Genomic DNA, 22,466 nt, shown 5'->3' with positions numbered 1-22,466 from the left:
TGGCTTTCATACTTCTTATCACAGCTTCTGCAGTGGTGGTGTACAGTCTACAAACCTCTGGATACAGGGAGTAATAGTCTGTGACGACAAGATAGTCCTTCCCTTGACATACGAATAGGTCAGCGCCTACCTTCTGGTAAGGTCTGTCTGGTGCTGGGTGTGGCTTTAGTGGTTCTACCGGATTGGTTGCTCGATATTTCAGGCATATTGTGCAGTTTGATACCTCATTTGTCACATCTTGGTTGATTCGTGGCCAGTACATCACCTCTCGTGCTCTTTTCTTACACTTTTTGATTCCCAGATGTCCTCCATGGATCTTTTTTAGCATCTCTCTTCTCAGACTCTTTGGGATAACTATTTTACTTCCTTTGTAGATGATGTCTTTGACCACTGATAGTTCCGCCCTGCAGTTCCAGTATTCTGCTATATCAGGTGAGCAGCCTTGCTTCATGTTGGGCCATCCATCCAAGATGCTTTTTCTCAGTCGTCTCATTGTTTCATCTTTGTTTGTCTCAGTCTTTATGAGCTCCATTTTTGCATCTGCTATGGGCACTGCACTTGTGATCATGTCCACGTAGGCGTTCACTTTTTCATCCATTGTGGTGTTTGCGGGCTCACTTGGGTCAACAGCTCTGGACAACGTGTCTGCTGTATACATCAGCTTACCCGGTGTGTACGCAACATTCAGTGTATAGCGTTGCAGCCTGATCATTATTCTTTGTATTCTAAGCGGACAGCTATTCAGTGGCTTTTGGAACAATGCAATCAAGGGCTTATGGTCAGTCTCTACACTGATTGCTTGTCCTGCCACAAACTGGTGAAATCTTTCACAGGCGTATGTGATGCTGAGCAGCTCCTTTTCTATTTGAGCATATCGCGTCTCCGCATCTGTCATTGAGCGCGATGCATATGCAATAGGTTGCCAGTAGTCATATTGTTGCAGAAGAACGGCACCGAGCCCACTCTGTGATGCATCTGATGATATCTTGATGGGTCTCGCTGGGTCATAAAACCTCAGAACTGGTTCCTCTGTGAGCAGTTTCTTTAGATCGCTCCATGACTTCTCATGCTCATGATTCCATTCCCATTCTATGTTCTTTTCAGTTAGTCTTCTCAGTGGCGCTATTTTTTCGGAGAGGTTGGATATGTATTTACCCATGTAGTTGATCATTCCATTAAACCTCTGCACGTCCTTTTTGCATTGTGGCCTTGGCATATTCTCAATGGCGGACACCTTTCTGGGACCTGGTCTGATGCCCTCACTGCTAAGGATATCTCCCACGAATGTCAGTTCTGTCACCCCGAGCTGGCATTTCTCTCTATTCAGCTTCAGGTTTGTTTTCCTTGTTGCTTCCAGCACTTTTTTCAGTCTCTCGTCATTCTCAGTTCTCGTGGTTCCCCATACTATGATGTCATCCATTGATGTATCAACTCCCTCCAGGTGCTCATAGATCATATGGATAGTCTTGTGATACACTTCAGGAGCTGAGGCAATGCCAAATGGTAACCTTAGGAATCTGTATCTGCCAAATGGAGTGTTGAACGTGCACAGTCTTGAACTTGCTTCGTCCAGCTTCATCTGCCAAAATCCTGAGGACGCATCTAACTTGCTGAAATATTTTGCATTTGCAAACTGTGCCATGATTTCCTCACGTGTAGGAAGCTTGAAGTGCTCTCTCTTTATTGCTCTGTTTAGATCTCTTGGATCCAGGCAAATTCTGAGCTTTCCATTCTTTTTGTCCACTACGATGAGGGAACTCACCCACTCAGTTGGCTCATCTATCTTCTGAATCACGTTCAGGCTTTCCATCCTGTCCAACTCTGCCTTCAGTTGCTTTTGAAGAGCAAACGGAACTTTTCTGCATGGATGTATGACCGGTGTCATACTTTTATCTACTCTGATCGTGTGTTCTCCTGGAATGCAGCCTAGACCCTTAAATAGGTCTTTGTACTCTTTCATGAGTTCATCATAGACTGTCTCTCCTTTGCTTTCCACAGCGAGGACTCTCTTTACCAGGTTCAGTCTCTCACAGGCTTTTAACCCTAGTATGGCTTGCACATCCTTTGGCACCACGATTAATGCTAGCGTATGCTCTCTGTCCTTGTGTGTTACTTTGACAATGCATTTTCCTTTCACTGGTATATCAGTACCTGAGTATCCGGTCACTTTCACTTGTATTCCATGTAACTTTGGTCTGGGTCTAATTCTCTTAAAATCGGTCTCTGATATCACATTAACTTGTGCTCCAGTATCCAATTTAAATGGAATGTGTATGTCGTTCACTTTTAGTGTCAACATCCAGTCTCTTTCTTCTCTTTTGTTTTCAGACACAACATCTACATAGAATTCCTCTATCTCGCTTTCATCTACTGTATGGACCTTGCTTTGTTGCACTTGGTTCTTACAGCAACGGGCATAATGATTGTTTTTGTTGCATCTATTGCATGTTTTACCATATGCTGGACACTTTTTTGGTGGATGCTGTGTACCGCATCGACTACATGACTTCCGATTGTCCCTTTCATTTTCTTTTGCTGGCCACGCCTCTTTTTTCACATTGGCGCTCTCTTTGTTAAATGGTTTGTATCCATTCTTTCTCACTGCATCCACGTTGCAGCTACTGTCACTGAGCAGCTCCTTTGCCTGCAACTTCACAGTCTCTGTAGCCTTACACAGTGCTATGGCTTTTCCCAGGTCTAGATCTTGCTCTCTTAGCAGTCTTTCCCTTAGACCATTATCTGGAATACCACACACCAGTCTGTCTTTTATCAGCGAGTCTGTCAGTCCCCCAAATTCACACGATTTGCTTCGGTTTCTCAGTTCAGTCACATACTGATCAATAGTCTTGCCGATTTTCTGTACACATGTGAAAAATTTGTGCCTCTCAAAGGTCACGTTGCGTTTAGGTATGCAGTAGGCCTCAAACTGTTCCATTATTTTATCTAGCTTCATTTTGTCTCCATCAACAGCAAATATGAAATTATTATATACCTCCAGCGCTGCATCACCCACGACATGTAAGAACACGCACGATTTTTGTTTATCACTTTTCTCGTCAGCTCCGATTGCCGCTAAATACAACTCTAAACGTTGTTTGAACCTTCTCCAATTTTCAGCCACATTACCTGTCAATTGAAGCATCGCCAGTGGGAGTAAACCTTCCATTTTTTCACTTCGTTAGCTATTCTCTAATGGTAAGCAACGATGTTCTCTTCTGGCTTGCTAATATGTGGAGAGCTGATTTCGCTTACTTGCCACAACTGCTTTCACTGTCCCATCAAGTTGCTAACTTCAGATTTTTTCTGTTTCAGCCACTTCTGACATCATGTTTTGATTTCTTTTTGGGTTCAATAAAGACTCATTTCTGAAAGAGAATGTTGTTTAATCTAAAGTCTTGTTCAAGACTTTCTACAGCTTTTTACAGAACACCTTATGCTGTGATGCATCTAGAATGAAACCGAAAGTAAAACTGTCAGCCTGCTTGTCTGGTCACATGACCTCTGCTGGTCAGGCACAAGTAATCAAAAACACAGACAAATATGCTGTAAGGCATAAGTAATCAAACACAGACAAATATCATCACTATTTGCTGATATCATTACACATTCCTTGTTGGGCTGAAAACATACTGATCAAGAAAGTTCTCTTGTACGCATTTCAGGAATTCCTCCCCCGCTTTACCCTTTACACTGTTATTTTCCCAGTCTATAATAGGATAATTGAAGTCCCTCATTATCACTACTCTAAAGTTCTTGCATCTTTTTGCAATTTGCCTACGAATATGCTCCTCTATCTCCTTCCCACTATTTGGAGGCCTATAGTATACACCCAGCAGCGTAATAGCTCCTCTATTGTTCCTTAATTTTAACCAAATAGATTCTGCCTTTGAACCCTCAAGTACATCATCCCTTTCTAGTGATGTACCAGTATCTTTGATCAATACTGCCAACCCCCACCTTCCTTTTTTCCTTCCCTACCATTACTGAATACATTGTAGTCAGGAATATTAAGCATCCATTCCTCCCATTGTTTGAACCAGGTCTTTGTTATTGCCACTATATCATAATCCCATGTGACTACTTATGCCTGCAGCTCACCAATCTTATTTACCACGTCCCCTGCATGTACGCAGATGCACTCTAAACCCACCTTAGTCTGCTCGCATCACCCCCCACACGCACACACACAGGTCTGATCTCTCCTATTTCTGATCTACTCTTTATTCTAATGCTGTTTATTTCTCCCAGTCTCCTGTGCACCTTGTTTCTCCGCTCTAATGCTTCATCCTGGTGCCCTTCTCCCCCCGTCCCCCCCCCATCAAATTAGTTTAAACTCTCCCCCACAGCAATAGTTAGCCTCCCTGCAAGAACATTGGTCCCAGCCCTGTTGAGGTGCAACCTGTCCAACTTGTACAGGTCCCTCCTGCCCTAAAACTGGTCCCAATGTTCCAGGAATCTAAAGCCCTCCTTCCTGCACCATTTCTCCAGCCACACACTAACCTGTCTTATCTTACTCCTCTTATACTCATGAGCATGTGGCACTGGGAGTAATCCAGACATTACTACCTTTGAGGTCCTGCTCTTTAACTTCTTCCCTAGCTCCTGAAACCCTGTCTGTAGGACATCAAACCTTTTCCTAACTACGTCATTGGTTGCAACATGGACCACGACATCTAGCTGTTCCCTTACCACTCCACACAGTGTTCTGCGCCGGAAGTGACTTCCTTCTTTTCTAGAATATAGGAACTTCTACATATAGGACCAAGCCATTAGACACAACAAGCCTATCCTACCTTCTTAATCACTTCTCCCTCCAGAAACTCTGCTGCCGTAATTTTGCTGGACTTGCGGTGGTGTAAATTGGATTTCCGTCACTCTTGTGGTGAAGTTGCGGCAGCGGAGAAGGAGCGGCTCAGAGGAAATGTCCAGCCTAATAAATTTAAAGGGATGATTATCATTTTCTTGAATAAAAAGCAGAATACTTTGATCAAGATATCCCCTGAGACTTTCCTTCCCCTTTTAAATTAATCCTGTTTTATCAATGAGCAGAGATCAAGATTCACTCTACATGGTAGCGACATTGTAAAAAGATTCAGGAGAAATCTCATCATGATCTTTACATTTGACCATTAATGATTATAATTGAATGACATGGCAAACTGACAGTAATTATTACTTTTACCTCCCTACTCTGCCTGCAACTCACTGAAAACTTTACAGCAGCAAATCACAGTCATACTCATCAGCAATTATCTACCTCTCCGCAACTGTCTCCTCAAAAACTGTATTTCATTAGTGAAAACTTGGGTTGCAGGGTTCATGACTTTGCATTTAAATGTTATTTAAATAAATGGATTTACATTTTCATATTCAAGTTTCCAAGAAAATTAAGCTAATAGTCACAAACGCAGAAGCAGATCGTTGTTAATGACATGGTGCTAATTCTTTAAAGAAGTGCACTGAATAAAATATTAGTATCATTTGTGAAGGTTATTTCAAATCATAGATTCATACAGCACAGAAGGCGACCATTTAGCCCATCATACCTGTGCAAGCTCTTTGAAAGAGCTATCCAATGTAATCCCCTGCTCTTTTCCCATAGCCCTGCAAATTTTTTCTTTTGCAAGTATATATCCAATTCCATTTTGAAAGTTACGATTGGATCTGTTTCCACCATCCTTTCAGGGGGTGCATTCCAGATCATCATAATTCACTGCGTAGAAAAATTTCTCCTCACTCCCCCCTGGTTCTTTTGCCAGTTATCTTAAATCCGTGTCATCTGGTTACCAGCCCTCCTGCCAGTGGGAACAGTTTCTTCCTATCTACTCTATCAAAGCCCTCATAATTTTGAACACCTCTTTTAAAAAGTGAGTCATACAATCTCAATCTATGAATATGAAAGCAACCAGACTTGGTGTCTTGAAAAATTATTCTGCCATTCTTGTTACTGAATGGTGTGAGAATGAAGACTGCAGACACTGTAAAGACAGCCTTCAGCCCCTCATATTCATTAACTGAAAACCTTGAGTCTAACGCTTGAAGAGAATGGTGGTAAAATATCCTGGGGCAAGCATGTTTCACTGCTTGAATGGAGAATAAGAAGTCCAAGCATTATTACATTAAAAAGTGCAGATTAAATATTAAATAGTTCCACACAAAAATGCAGTTTAAATTCAAACAGAAAGCAGAAAGCCTAGTCACATACTCAGTACAATACTCGAGGTATGGTGGAACTTTTTCATTTGGCTTCAGTTGAAATTAAATTCAATTCAATTCAATTCAATTTTATTTGTCATATATGCAGCAGACGTGTGTACTGCACAATGAAATGTTGATTTTTACGAGTCCTCCCAAATGAAGGTATGAAAGAATTGGGAGTTATTTTGGGGTCACATGGAATTGAATGAACTTAAATCCTCGGTGTAATGGGGCTTGTGCCGCTGTGGCTGTAGACAGTCTTCAGCAAATTTGTCCTTTCTCCTTGGCAGACCTCCGTCTGCTTATAGATCACCTTTCATCGATCGGAAAGCAAGTCTATCTTTCATCACCTATTTGTGTGTCAGTGCTGAGATAGCAACAACCCTTGTACATCTGGTGTCCTGTGATAGCATCTTGAATCACAGAAGCATGCAAACTCTTGTATAGAAGGGCAAAAGTGTGGTAGCAGCAAATGAGACATTTATTTTTTGAAGAACGAAGTAACATGTCCCGACTGCAAATCAGAAACAATTCTTAAAGGCTGTGTGTCACTCTTCAAGGGTACAATGTGATTGTGGCACAGACATGGCTCAGAGTGGCCTAAGGTGGTACTGTCGAACTAAGGATAGTAATTCAGTGGACAGGGCAATTGCCACAAAAAACATCAGGGGTGCCCAAAATACAGGTGGGTGGTAGGCTGGGAGAGTTAGGATACTAGAGGGATGAGCTTCGATGGGCCTTCGCTCCTCTTTCAGTTTTCTTGTGTCTGAACACAAAAAATGGTGGGTTAATTAGGAATCCGCCACCCTTTACATGCGTAAACGGCATTTCCGCCACACTTCTGGTGAAGTTAAGTTATTGGAGTGGGAGCAGCTTCAAGGAAATACCCAACCCATCACATTACACATGATTTTTTTAGCCTATCAATGGGCTGTTGTATCACCACATTCAGGGAGTATGTCAGTGGCCTTGATCCTCATGTCTCACCTCTCTGAATCATTGACCCACAGCCGGTGAACACATTACCTGGTGGGGAGCTATCAGGATAAGTCCAGTATTGGAACTTTAGTCATCTCCCTCATTTTAATTCTGGTCCATCTTTTATGACAACAAGATTTCTGAAAAAGGGACTTTGGTTTCTCGTGCATCTTATAATTTGTGTTTTCTTTCCCCCACTCTACAAAAGCTAGACCCAACCAAAGACAAGACTAGATAGGTTTAGTAACGTATAAAATGTTATAAGATGTTGCAGCTATGGCTCAGGATGCTATAGAATAGATAAACGCAAAATCCCACAGATGTCAGAATTATTATCATAACTTTCAATATGTAATCTACATTGGTTGAAGAGTATCAGACGTATTTTTCTTCCCCCGCCACCCCCTCTATTTTTCTAACACATACATAGAAGAGAATAGGACCAGAATATCCATTCATGCTTGTGGTTTATAAAATGTCGAATTCATTTTGCATTTGGACTACCCTATATGTTCCAAGTCAAATAATATCAATCGTCAATCAAACCACATCAGTCACAACAGGGCTGAAGCACGTCACAAAGTGAAATGAAACTTAACTCCTACTTGCCAGATTCATCAGAGATTAAGTCAGACACAGAAAGGCATTGGCTAAAATGACTTTATATAATATTTATGCGAATACAATTAAAACCATCACAAAGTTTAGCTACTGAGGGTAACAGTAAAGCAATTGAATATTCACAATTAATGAACAGACTCTAAATTGCCATAATCAAAGCAGCTTTTATATATCACAATATCCCAGCACCAGCTTGATTTTGTTTAGTAACAGTATGGCATAGTCATGTTTAATATCTCAAGGTTACGGTGCAGCTTTAGCAAGGTTTAGTTTACAGTCTGCATTTAAAGTATCACTGGTAAATTCCAGCTATTCTTTTGTGCCAAGTGCATGCAATACACAATCATGTAGTTGTCTGCTACATAATTGGTCAGTTCTGTCTTCTCCTGGGACATTCAGGCTTCACCTTTGGGGATGTCCTTGGTGAATTGCCATCTGTGGTCATTGTCTTCTTTCTTCAGTTGTCTTCTTCTTGGCCTCATTTAGTTAACCTTGACATTCGTTAAAACGCTATACAGTGAATGTACTTTTCTCCCTATGTTCAGACTTCAGTTATGAAACAAACAGTTTTCAGTTTATTTTTGTTTGATGAAACATGTAGGGGGAGAGATTTGAGTTCGCCAGGACAGTTGCCGGTGTCATCGGCAACTGGAGTTAACGGCTGCTGAAAATGGCCGCAACGCTAAGGGGACAAAATTCGTCTGGGGGGGTGGGGTGCTGGAGATTGGTGGTGTAGCGCTTACCTCCCATGCAATGCCATCCTAGTAGTGTTAGTGGAGGCATCCGACCTGAAGTTTCTGTCCAGGTGCGGCGTTCGAGCCTCGCACAGCCTCTGGAAGCGAGGCTTTGGAGCTCACAAGGAATTGTGGAATGAAAAGGCCTGTGAATTAAAGCGGCCATGCACTCAGAAGTAATACAAATTAAAACCCAGTGAAACAATGCAGTTTTCAGCCATTTCTGCATTAAAAAAAAATAACATTATAAAGAAGTCCCAAATGTGAATATTCAGCTCTTAAAGCTGAATTCCCTTCCTAACCTCAAAAAATGGGAAAGGTGCTTCAGCACTAACACAAATGGCTCAGCAAACCAGGGAATGGGCACGCAGCACTCCAGCTTTGTGCAGTGGGGGGTCAACACTGCAAGACAGGCCCTCTACCCACAGGGGCCAGGAGGCCTTCTAGAAAGAAGGATGTGGGACTACATCACCGAGACCATCACTGCCAGCAGTGTCGCCCCCACCACCTGGCTCCAAGTGCCCAAAGAAGCTTCATGGCCTCAGACCACTGGTCAAGGTCAGTGAATGCATCTTCAAAAGCCGTCACCTACCAACTGCACCATTAGCCTCACACACTGCTCAATGCATGATGCTCAATCACTCACCTACCAACAATCTGCACCAATCATAAGGCACATCTCCTATTCCTCGCATCACCTCACCTCCTTGGAGGAGACAGGGGCATGGCTGAACCCTTTGCCAGCGGCGGGGCTGAAAGAATACAAAATGCAAGCATCCTCGTACTTTATCCTCCTTATGCTTTCCTGCCCTCCCATCATCACAACTCCACCCGTGTGCCTTCCTCATTTCACACACCCAAGAAATGCAGCCTGCCCAGCCAGTGGGTGACTAAGAAGAGGGAGAGGAGAGTGAAGAAGAACAAGAAGAAGAAGATTGATTTCACGCTCCCAGCCACCAGCTCCTCAAGGTCAACCAGCAAAGCCATTTGCAGTGTCCCCCACTGAAAGTCAGCAGCCTTCCACCAGACATGTTGCAGCCACTGAGGTAGCACTGTGTGACATCAGTAGGATAGGCAAAGGCACACACAAGACAGTCACTAAGAGAATGCATACAGGTGATGAGTTGACTTCTTGATGTCAAATTGGATGGATAAATGTATATAGCTGGATTGGAAAGTTTACTTTGTAGTGGCTTTTATTTCAGCATCATAGACAAGAGGACATTTTGATGGTCAGCAACAGAGGGAAGGTAAGGTGTGGAACTAATGTTGAAAGGATAATTTTGGTTGTGGTCACTGGGACCGCAGGTGGTTGATTCCATCCCAGATATCCCAGCCTCAAAGTGGGATGTCTGGGATGCATCCTTCCATCTGCTTCCTCCTCTACTATGTCTTCCTCCTCTCTCTGCGAGCAGATGTAGGAAATCTGAAATGCCAGCATAAAATGCTGGAAATACTCAGCTGGTCAGGCAGCATCTCGACCTGAGACGTGAACTCTGTTTTTTTCTCCACCGATGTTGCCTGAGCTGCTGAGTACGTGCAGGATTTTGTTTTCTCAAAGGCCTTCATTTACCATCTGAGCCCTTGCAAGCATCCAGCAGCACTCCCTACACACTTAAAAAACTTTTAACATCGATTGCAGCAAGCTACTACTTCAACAAAATAAAAAAAAAGTCAAAAGCTTAAATACAAACTTACCTGAAAGATGTGTGTGTCCCTTTAAGAGGTGCTGACATCACATTGTCAGCCTGCTTGGAACGCAGCGCTGAATTCAGCGCTAGGGTCGAAGTTCACGTTTGTGATGTTAAGGCAGTGTTGAATGCTGATTGACATCACAACACCGCCATTTTGTTCAGCATGACACTGCCAGTTACCGGAAGCGCAAAGGTAAGGACCAAAATGGGACTCACTCGCAGCTGGCAAAAGAGCAGCAACCGGGGTTTCAGCGCCACGAATTTCTAGCCCATAACCTTTGTAACTTAAGTTTGAAAGTTAAAAGAAAATGCAAGTGGTGGAAAAGTGAACCCGGATGTCGCAGAGGGAATGGTCCCTCCAGAAAGTGGAGAGGGCATTAAGGGAGGAAGAAGTGTTTGGTGGTGGGATCAAGTGGTAGGTGGGAGGAGTGCTGGCACATGGTCTGGTGAATGCATAGGCTGGTGGGGTGGAAGCTGAGGACCAAAAAATCTCTGTCATAGTTGTGAGTGGAGGGGGTGGTCAGGGAAGATGCATGGAAAATGGGATCGACCTGGTTAAAGGCCCCCTCTTGACCTTAGTAGAAGGGGAATGCTTAGCTGAGGAAAAAGGAGGACATTTCAGAAGCTCTGATGTAGAGTCACCAGTGCAGGCTCCAATGTAGATGGAGAAACTGAGAGAACGGGATGGAGTTTTTACAGGATGTCGGGGGGAGGGGGGGCGGTGCAGAGGCAAACTCCAGATAATTGTGGGAGAACGTGGACTTCTAATAAATGCCAGTGGAACACCAATCAGCGGAGAGAGAGAAACAGAAGTTTAGAAAGGAAGTAAGCAGTCTGAGATGAATCATATGAAGGTGAAAAAAGAATGGAGATCAAGAAGCTACATCCACACAGTCATCAACATAGTGGACGTGCAGCTCTAGGAGGGCGTTTGAGTAAGGTTCAACATTAGAGTTTTCTGCATACCTGACAAGAAGACAGGTATAGCTGGACCCATTATGTTGCCATATCTGGAGGAAATGAATGGAGTTACCGACAAGTTGTTAAGATGAGAATCAGTTTAACCTGGTGGAGGAGGGTGCTGATAGATTGGGAAATGTTGGACCACTTTTCAGGGAGGGCTGTCCTGGTGGGAACTGGAGGTATCAAGGCACTCTACATCCATAGTGAGAAGAAGATGATTGGGGCTGAAGAATCTGAAATCGTTAAAGTGGCAGAGGGTATCAGAGGAGTCACAGGTACAAGTGGATAGAGACCTGAGGGAGGTTAAAGGCAAATCATGTTCTGACTAACTTGATCGAGTTCTTTGATGAAGTAACAGAGAGGGCTAATGAGGTTAGTGCAGTTGAAGTTGTGTATATTAACAAGTTTATAATGTGATACTTTGTCAAATGCCTAAAGGCGTTTGACAAAGTACCACATTATAAACTTGTTAGCAAAATTAAAACCCATGGGATTAAAGGAACAGTGGCGGCATGGATACAAAATTGGCTAAGGAACAGAAAGGAGAGAGTAGGGGTGAAGTTATTTTCCAGACTGGAAGGAAGTATACAGTGGTGATCCCTGGGATTGATATTAGGAACACTGCTCTTTTTAATGTATATTACTGACCTGGACTTGGGTATGTAGGGCATAATTTCAAAGTATGCAGATGATACGAAACTCGGAAATGTAGTAAAGAGTGAGGAAGATAGTAACAGACTTCAGGAGGACATAGACAGACTGGTAAAATGGGCAGACACATGGCAGATTAAATTTAACGCAGAGAAGTGTAACACTTTGGTGGGAAGAATCAGGAGAGGCAATATAAACTACATGGTACAATTTTAAAGGGCGTGTAGGAACAGAGAGACCTGAGGGTGTATGGACACAAATCTTTGAAGGTGGCAGAACAAGTTGAGAAGGCTGTTAAAAAGCATTGGGATCCTTGGCTTTATTAATAGAGGAATAGATTACTAAGGAAGTTATGCTAAACCTTTATAAAACACAGGCTGGGCCTCAGCTGGAGTATTGTGTTCAATTCTGGGGACCACACTTTAGGAAGGATGTCAAGGCCTTGGAGAGGGTGCAGAAGAGATTTACTAGAATGGTACCAGGGATGAGGGATTTCAGTTATGTGGAGAGACTGGAGAAGGTGGAGTTGTTCTCCTTGGAGCAGAAAATGTTAAGAGGAGATTTGATAGAGGTATTCAAAATTGTGAATTGTTTTGATAGAGTAAATAAAGAGAGACTGTTTCCAGTGGCAGAAGGGTCAGTAACCAGAGGACACAGATTTAAGGTGATTGGCAAAATAACCAGAGGCGACACGAGGAAACAATTTTTTACACAACGAGTTGTGATCTGGAATGCACTGCCTGAAAGGGTGGTGGCGTCAGATTCAATAGTAACTTTCAAAAGAGAGTTGGATAAATGCTCGAAGGAAAAAATTACAGAGCTATGGAGAAAGAGCAGGGGAGTGGGACTAATTGGATAGCTCAACCAAAGAGTCGGTACAGGCATGATGGGCCAAATGGCCTCCTTCTGTGCTGTATCATTCTATGATTCTCTATGATCAAAATGAGAGAAAATTAGTTCAGTGTATTGTACTGAACTAATCAGTATACCAGGATAGTCCTGCTGTGATTCTTGTGGAGGAGGTGGAAACAGGGTCAGGGGAAGATGACCTTAAAAACCTTTCTTCATCACCTGGGCAATCCCACTTAGGAGTCATGATGATTACTGATGAGCCACAATGATCAATTCAATCACATGATGTGATTCAACTGGACAAATGTATCAGAAACTATAAATGGTAGATTATCATTGATTTAGTGAAAGACAGGTGTTATATCCGAGTAGTAAGGTCCTATTAATTGATATAAGTGAGACTTCAGGAACTCAAAACTTTACTTTTAATTTACACAGAATAAGGAGAGAACAGAGCTCTTACAAGCTACAGGCATGCACTTCTAATCCTGCTGCATGATGCATCCAAGATGGATGATCCTATGAGTCATTCCCACAATGCAACATTACCTTAAAGCACTGGTAAATGAAACCTTAACATTTGTCTCCCTCTGGTGGATAACTTAAGCATTACATCCGCGATTACTATAACAGGATTCCGGTTAGTTAATATTCTCTTCATCTTCCAGTGCCTAAACCATAATCAAGAGATATCTCTTCTGATACCAGTTGCTCATGGTTTTGCTTAAGTGGTTAACCTTATCAATCTTATTGTATTGGTCTGCAGTCTCATTCAGACTGTAGTTGAATCCAGCATCAGCCTTAATGAAAAAATATTTGAAAACTTCACCTTTGTTCTAGGATTTCTCATACTGCAACTATTAACCCTTTTAGCTTTCCCAGAATACCTGTAGTGTGTCCAGGTTGACTTATCTTGCTAAAAACGTGTCCAGAAAGCCCTTTTCCGACAATGCTGCCGCTCTGGGTCACTGAGGAGCCATTACTGATGTTAGCAACGACCTCTTGAAGATTGTCCTCCCTGCCAGAATTTTAATTAATTAGATTGCATTTCTTTTTGTTGAGTCATAAAATTTGTTCCCAAATGTCAGCACTGCCTACTTCTGATAAGAGAGTTGCAATGAACACATACTATTTGATTTTTAACTCGGTGGGTTACATTTTCATCCAATTTTAATTATCAGAAACCAAAAGGGATGAGCTGAATAATTGTGTGACAGTGGTGAGGATTGGGATGCCCTTTGTAACTGAGGTAATGAAGCCAGACAAGAGTCTGAACAATATCAAAGGGCAGTGAAATGAAAAGTGTTTTAAACGCACGGTTTAAAAATGATATACTTGTTACAACATTGCGCTTTTCCTTAAATTGGAAATAATGGCCATGTCCCCATGTCCTGAGAGATATTGCGATGGATGGCAAAATGATTAATTGTACAACATATGAAAAAATGTAATTGAAGTTATTCAGCAAATGCCTGGCTCAATAGCACACTAGCTGCACCAGAGGTACTTGTGGGTCATTCTGTTTCAAAGGAAATGAAGAAAAAAAGCAAAGATATTGGGCCGGATTTTGCTGTTGGAAGAACAGTGAAGCTAGCAGCACTCACCGTTATTAAAGTGTAAATCACCCAGCAACCTCCAGCGACCACACGTGCGCAGTTAAACGTGGAAATCAGGAAGTTGCTCTGAGTTGCCCTGCTCCTCCAAAAACTGTGCTATACTGGTATCTCGCCGAGAGACTCTGCATTCAAACACATGGCATGGCATGAAGTTGCTACACATACATGATACATACCCACTAAACTCACCAGAAAAAAATAGGGCTCATCCATTCCAGTTTAATTACCCTTTTAATGGCATGATAAGTCTTAATTACTGCCAAACAACATTTCTGGCACTGAACATTAACTTAATTGCATCAGATTTTAATTATTGTTGCAGATTTTTAAAACTAAAAAAAATTATTGATTTTTTTAATTTTTACTTTTGCTGTCTCTTTTTTCTCTCTCTGTCTTAATCCCAGCTTTCTTTCCCTCTCTTTATTTTGCGTTCTGTACATGATTTGACATTGAATGAAATATTCTGACTGACTCTTCCTGGTTCAGACTCTACTGCTCATTAACGATTAAAGAGATTCACCGTTGCTTTCCCTGCTCATACAGGACACAATTTGCCCTGTAGAGGGTGCCACACTGTTTTGGCTCTCTAATTTACAGTAAGTTCCAGTGCAAAATCCCATAGAAAGTCTGTGGGTAAGTGCAAGTGTAATGGATGGCTGGCGGCATTCGTTCGTGGATGAGAACAAAATCTGGTTGAAATACATCTCAACCTGTCAGTCACCTACTAGTGTTTTTCACTCACACTCAATACATCCCTCACATTCACTCATCTCTGCATGTAGAGTCCCAAGAAATCTTCAATTCTTTTCAGTTGGAATTTTTCCCTTACTTCATTTGGAAAGAAAACACTTTTTATCTCAGAATATCTTTCTCTCCTTTTATGCATCCTCATTATTTTCTCTCCCAAAGTGTCAGACTCTCTCTTAAAAGTAAGCACCTCTGCATGGCAAACAACCACACCCAGAAGGGTGGTTTTATTCACTGTTGGTCCTGACAACTCACCCAGCTCTCACTAGTGACACCAAGCGCCACACCCTGGGAACTTGCCTTAGTTGGCATGATAAACCTAGTGAGAGTAGCCAAGGAGTTATGGTCGAACACTTGATGAATCCCAGACTTCTGAAAACCAAATTGGCCCCGTTGTCGCTGCTGAGCTGATGGATGGGAACTTAGTGGCAGTACTTAGGATTTTAAATGATTAAACAGAGGGAGTGCTGCACTGTCGGAGATGCCATTTTTCAGATGTGACTTTAAACCAAACTCGCCAGAAAAAATTAGGGCTCATCCATTCCAGTTTAATTACCCTTTTAATGGCATGATAAGTCTTAATTACTCTCAGGTGGACGTAAAAGATCCCACGGCACTATTCGAAGGAAATCAGGGGAGTTATCTCTCAACCAATACAGGAAACTTTGTGATATCCGGCACCGACGGGACTGGCGTGTTGCCGATCTATCAAAACTGCCGGACATACAAAGTTAATGTTGAAGCATACGGAGGTTTTCATCTCCATATCTGACAACAAACACTGTTGCTTAGCAACAGCTTCTAAAGAGTCGGCTGCAGCTGCAAGCGTCTCCAGCTGAAGCTGTTGCTATAGCTACAGACCTTGCAGTGCCTGACTGGGAAAAAAAAAGAACGAGAACTAAAAGAACTTATAGAAAACGGCTCCTGATTTTTGCCATTAGATCGAGTTTCCGGACATACAACCTCCAGATAAATCAAAGTTTCCTGTATCACTAAAACAGATTATCTGGTCAATATCACATTGCTGTTTTGTGGGACCTTGCTGTGCACAAATTGGCTGCCGCATTTCTTACATTACAACAGTGACGATAGTGACAAAAAAGTAGTTCATTGGCTTTGGGATGTCCCGATGTTCTGAAAGGCGCTATTTTGTTTTCTTTTGAAGGAAAGTCTTAATACTCATGGCAGGCAAAACTGTAATCAAACAACAGGCTGCCTTTAAAGAGGAGATGATTCGGGTACAGTCAAGGTACATTCCCATGAGGGGGAAAGATAGGGCAACTAAAGCCAAAGCTCCCTGGATGACAAAAGAGATAGAGAGTAAGATGAAGCAGAAAAAGAGTGCGTATGACAAATGTCAGGTTGAGAATACAAGTGAGAATCAGACAGAATATAGAAAGTTCAGAGGGGAAGTGAAAAAGAAAATTAGAGGGGCAAAGAGAGAGTATGAGAATAGATTGGCAGCTAACATAAAAGCGAATCCAAAAGTCTTCCATAGGCATATAAATAGTAAACGGGTAGTAAGAGGAGGGGTGGGGCCGATTAGGGACCAAAAAGGAGACCTACGCATGGAGGCAGAGGGCATGGCTGAGGTGCTAAATGAGTACTTTGCATCTGTCTTCACCAAGGAAGAAGATGCTGCCAAAGTCATTGTGAATGAGGAGGTACTGGAGATACTGGATGGGATAAAAATTGATAAAGAGGAGGTACTAGAAAGGTTGGCTGTACTTAAAGTAGATAAGTCACCAGGACCAGATGGGATGCATCCTAGGATGCTAAGGGAAATCGCACTGGTACAGGCCATAATCTTCCAATCCTCCTTAGATACAGGAGGGGTGCCAGAGGACTGGAGAATTGCAAATGTTACACCATTGTTCAAAAAAGGGTGTAAGGATAAACCCAGCAACTACAGGCCAATCAGTTTAACCTCGGTAGTGGGGAAGCTTTTAGAAACGATAATCAGAGACAAAATTAACAGTCACTTGGACAAGTGTGGATTAATTAAGGAAAGCCAGCATGGATTTGTTAAAGATAAATCGTGTTTAACTAACTTGATCGAGTTTTTTGATGAGGTAACAGAGAGGGTTGATGAGGGCAATGTGGTTGACATGGTGTACATTTGATAAAACGCCAGCAAAGTTGAAGCCCATGCAATAAAAGGGACAGTGGCAGCATGGATATGAAATTGGCTAAGTGACAGGAAACAGAGAGTAGTGGTGAACGGTTGTTTTTCAGACTGGAGGAATGTATACAGTGGTGTTCCCCAGGGGTTGGTACAAGGACCACTGCTTTTCTTGATGTATATTAATGACTTGGACGTGGGTGTACAGGATGCAGTTTCAAAATTTGCAGATGAGACAAAACTTGGAAGTACAGTGAACAGTGAGGAGGATAGTGATAGACTTCAAGAAGACATAGACAGGCTGGTGAAATGGGCGGACACGTGGCAGATGAAATTTAATGCAGGAAAGTGCAAAGTGATACATTTTGGTAGGAAGAACGAGGAGAGGCAATATAAACTAAAAGGTACAATTCTAAAGGGGGTGCATGTACAGAGAGACCTGGGGGTATATGTGCACATATCATTGAAGTGGCAGAGCACGTTGAGAAAGCGGTTAAAAAGGCATACGTGATCCTGGGCTTCATAAATAGAAGCATAGAGTACAAAAGCAAGGAAGTTATGATGAACCTTTATAAAACACTGGTTTGGCCTCAACTGGAGTATTGTGTCCAATTCTGGGCACTTTAGGAAGGATGTGAAGGCCTTAGAGAGGATGCAGAAAAGATTCACGAGAATGGTTCCAGGGATAAGGGACTTCAGTTAGGTGGATAGACTGGAGAAGCTGGGGTTGTTCTCCTTGGAGCAGAGAAAGTTGAGAGGAGATTTGATAGAGGTTTTCAAAATCACGATGGGTCCAGACAGAGTAGATAGAGAGAAACTGTTCCCATTGGCGGAAGGGTCGGGAACCAGAGGACACAGATTTAAGGTGACTGGTAAAAGAACCAAAGGCGACATGAGGAAAAACTTTAACGCAGCGAGTGGTTAGGATCTGGAATGCACTGCCTGAAAGGATGGTGGAGGCAGACTCAATCGTAGCTTTCCAAAGGGAATTGGATAAGTACCGGAAGGAAAAAATTTGCAGGGCTACGGGGAGAGGGCGGGGGAGTGGGACTAGCTGAAGTGCTCTTGCAGAGAGCCGGCACAGGTTCGATGGGCCGAATGACCTCCTTCTGTCCTGTAACCATTCTATGATTCATCAGACCTCATGCAACTGGGCCTAGAAACTCAGATAACAATTTCCCTTTACTTATAATATATAAAGTGAAAATACTGCAGATGCTGGAAATCTGAAATGGAAACAGAAAATGCTGGAGATACTCAGCAGGTCAGGCAGCATCTGTGAAGAGAGAAACAGAGTTAACATTTCAGGTCGATGACCTTTCGTCAGAACTGGAAAAAAGCAGGAAATGGAACAGATTTTTAAGCAAGTGTAGAGGCTGGGAAAGGGGGAGGGGATGAAAAAACAACAGGGAAGGTCTGTGATAGGATAGAAGGCAGGGGAGGTTAAGAGACATTAAGAGATATTCAAGGCAAAAGGAGATGGTAATGGGACAGGTTAAGAAACAAAGGATGGCTCTAGATGAAGTGTAAATTGCGCTGGCAGAATGAAAGACAGCTGCCATGTGGGGGAGAAGAGAAAAAGACACAGGCAAAAAATGTGGATAAAAAATATATATATGATAGGGGCCGAGGTTATGATCTGAAATTGTTGAACTCTATGTCGAGCCCAGAAGGCTGTAAAGTGCCTAATCGAAAGATGAGGTGCTGTTCCTCGAGCTTACGCTGAGCTTCCATGGAACAATGCAAGAGGCCGAGGACGGTGAGGTCTGAGTGGGAGTGGAGCGGTGAATTAAAGTGACAGGCGACCGGAGCTCGGGGTCCCCCTTACGGACTGAACCGAGGTATTCCGCAAAGCGGTCACCCAATCTGCGTTTGGTCTCCCCAATGTAGAGGAGACCACATTGTGAGCAGCGAATACAGTATACTAAATTGCAAGAAGTACAAGTAAATCGCTGTTTCACCTGGAAGGGGTGTTTGGGACCCTGGACAGTGGGAAGGGGGGAGGTATAAGGGCATGTGTTGCATCTTCTGCGTTTGCATGGGAAGGTGCCAGCTGAAGGGGAAGGGGTGCTGGGGGTGATAGAGGAGTGGATCAGGTTGTCGCGGAGGGAGCGGTCCCTGTGGAATGCTGAAAGGGGAGGGGAGCGGAAGATGTGTTTGGTGGTGTGATCACGCTGGAGGTGGCGGAAATGGCGGAGGATGATCTGTTGAATGTGAAGGCTGGTGGGATGAAAGGTGAGGACAAGGGGAACTCTATCGTGGTTCCGGGAGGGAGGGGCAGGGGTAAGGGCAGAAGTGTGGGAGATAGAATGGGCTTACTTATGATGGCTCAAGATAATTAGTGTTAGAGACCTGTGGATTCCCTTGGTGGCTCAGTGAGTTTGTCCTGTGACTAGCTGATCCATGCCATCAAGAATCCATGCTCCATAACTGATCTCTCGCAGTGGTGACAGTAGATATGCTGCAATTGGCCGTAGCACCCCAAGGAAAATCATCCAGTGTTTGCACTTCCAATCACAATACAGCAATCCCTGTTGGGAGTGCATGTTGGTGGATATCAGATGGGACAAGATCAGGCTCCGCTGAGATGGTTCCCACAGTTGAATGGCCTGCCAACACTCAGTGTTAAGGCTCCATTTGATTGAGGTACTGGAGGGTGACAGTCACCCATGGGACCATACCACAGATGAGAGTTTTAGGAGAGGAAGAAAGGATTCACAGCGACCACATCTGCAGTAAGTGTCTGCAGCTCGAAAAACTTTGGCTCAGAGTTGATGAGCTGGGGTCCAAGCATCGAACACTGCGATACATCAGGGAGGGAGAAAGTTACCTGGATACTTTGTTCCAGGAGGCAGTCACACCCCTTCGGTTAAATACTTCAAATCTGGTCCGTGGTCAGGGACAGGAGGTTGTGACTATGAGTGAGGCAGGTATGGGGATCCAGAAGGTAACATTGGAGGAGCCTCAGCCCTTGCACTTGTCCAACAGGTATGAGGTTCTTGCGGCCTGTGTGGACAAGAGCAGGGACTGCAGGGAGGATGAGCAAACTGACCACGGCACTGTGGTACAGGGGGCCATTTAAGTTGGGGGAGTAAAAAGGAATGTAATAGTGGTAGAGTGTGACAGGACGAGACAGAGTGTACAAACATAAGCATGCACCAGCAAATAGAGTCAGAGTAGGGAAAAATGGTAAAAAGACAAAATTAAAGGCTCTTTACCTGAATGCACACAGCATTTGTAACAAGATAGATGAGTTGATGGCACAAATAGAAATAAATGGGTACAGAGACGTGGTTGCAAAATGACCAAGGCTGGGAACTGAATATTCAGGGGTATTTGACATTTCGGAAGGATAGGCAGAAAGGAAAAGGAGGTGGAGTAGCTCTGTTAATAAAGGATGAGATCAGTACAGTAGTGAGAAATGACATAGGCTCAGAAGATCATGATATTGAATCAGTTTGGGTGGAGATAAGAAATAGTATGGGAAAGAAGTCACTGGTGGGAGAAGTCTATAGGCCCCTAACAGTAGCTACACTATAGGACAGGGTATAAATCAAGAAATAATAGGGGCTTTTAAGAAAGGTACTGTGATAATCATGGGCGATTTTAATCTTCATATTGATTGGACAAATCAAATTGGCAAGGGTAGCCTTGAGGACGAGTTCATAGAATGTATTTGGGATGATTTCTTAGAACAATACAATGTGGAACCAACCAGGGAGCAGGCTATTTCAGATCTGGTAATTTGTAATGAGACAGGATTAATTAATGATTTCATAGTAAAGGATCCTCTAGGGAAGATTGATCATAGCATGATAGAATTTCAAATTCAGTTTGATGGTGAGAAACTTGGGTCTGAAACTAGTGTCCTAAACTTAAATAAAGGCAATTACAAAGATATGAAGACAGAGTTGGCTAAAGTGGACTGGGAAAATAGATTAAAGGGTAAGACGGTAGATAAGCAGCGGAAGATATTTAAGGAGATATTTCATAACTCTCAGCAAAGGTTTATTCCAGTGAGAAAGAAAGACTCTATGAGAAGGATGAACCATCCGTGACTAACTAAGGAAGTTAAGGATGGTATCAAATTGAAAGAAAAGGCACACAATGTTGCAAAGATTAGTGGTAGGCCAGAGGATTGGGAAATTTTTAGAAATCAGCAAAGGATGACCAAAACATAATAGAGGGAGAAGGTGGATTATGAAAGTAAACTAGCAAGAAATATAAAAACAGACAGTAAGGGCTTCTACAGGAATATAAAAAGGAAGAGAGTAGCTAAAGTAAACATTGGTCCCTTAGAGGATGAGACTGGTTAATTAATAATAGGACACAGGGAAATGGTAGAGGCTTTGAACAAATATTTTGTATCAGTCTTCATGGTAGAAGACACTAAAAGCATCCCAATAATAATTGATAATCAAGGGGCTATAGGGAGGGAGGAACTTAAAACTATGACTATCACTAGAGAAAAAGAACTAGGCAAACTAATGGGAATAAAGGCTGACAATTCCCCTGGACCTGATGGCCTGCATCCTAGGGTCTTAAAAGAAGTGGCTGCAGAGATACGCGTTGGTTGTAATCTACCAAAATTCCCTGGATTCTGGAGAGGTCCCAATGGATTGGAAAACCGCAAATGTAACACCCCTATTCAAGAAAGTAGGGAGGAAGAAAGCAGGAAACTATAGGCCAGTTAGCCTAACATCTGTCATTGGGAAAATGCTGGAATCCATTATTAAGGAAGTAATAGCAGGACATTTAGAAAATCATAATACAATCAAACAGAGTCAACATGGTTTTATGAAAGGGAAATCGTGTTTGACAAATTTACTAGAGTTCTTTGAGGAGGTAACGAGCAGGATGGATAAAGGGGAACCAGTAGATGTAGTGTATTTGGATTTCCAGAAGGCATTCAATAAGGTGCCACATAAAAGGTTACTGCACAAAACAAGAGCTCACGGGGTTTGGGGTAATATATTAGCATGGATAGAGAATTGCCAACTAACAGAAAACAAAGAGTCAGGATAAATGGGTAATTTTCAGGTTGGCAAACTGTAACTAGTGGGTTGTCATAGGGATCAGTGCTGGGGCATCAACTATTTACAATCTATACTAATGACTTGGATGAAGGGACTGAGTATACTGTAGCCAAATTTAATGATGATACAAAGATAGGTGGGAAACCAAGTTGTGAGGAGGACACAAAGGGCTGTATTTTGTCAGCCCCAAGGAGGCGGAAGTGGCAGAATTTGGGGGCGGGTGGTAAACCCGCCCCTAACCCGCCTCCATGCAC

The sequence above is a fragment of the Somniosus microcephalus genome, chromosome 23 (genome assembly GCF_052327205.1).
Source record: "Somniosus microcephalus isolate GS21.2 chromosome 23, FLI_Smic_1.0, whole genome shotgun sequence".
Lineage (NCBI taxonomy): Eukaryota > Metazoa > Chordata > Chondrichthyes > Squaliformes > Somniosidae > Somniosus > Somniosus microcephalus.
Note: the sequence above shows the minus strand (reverse complement) of the source record.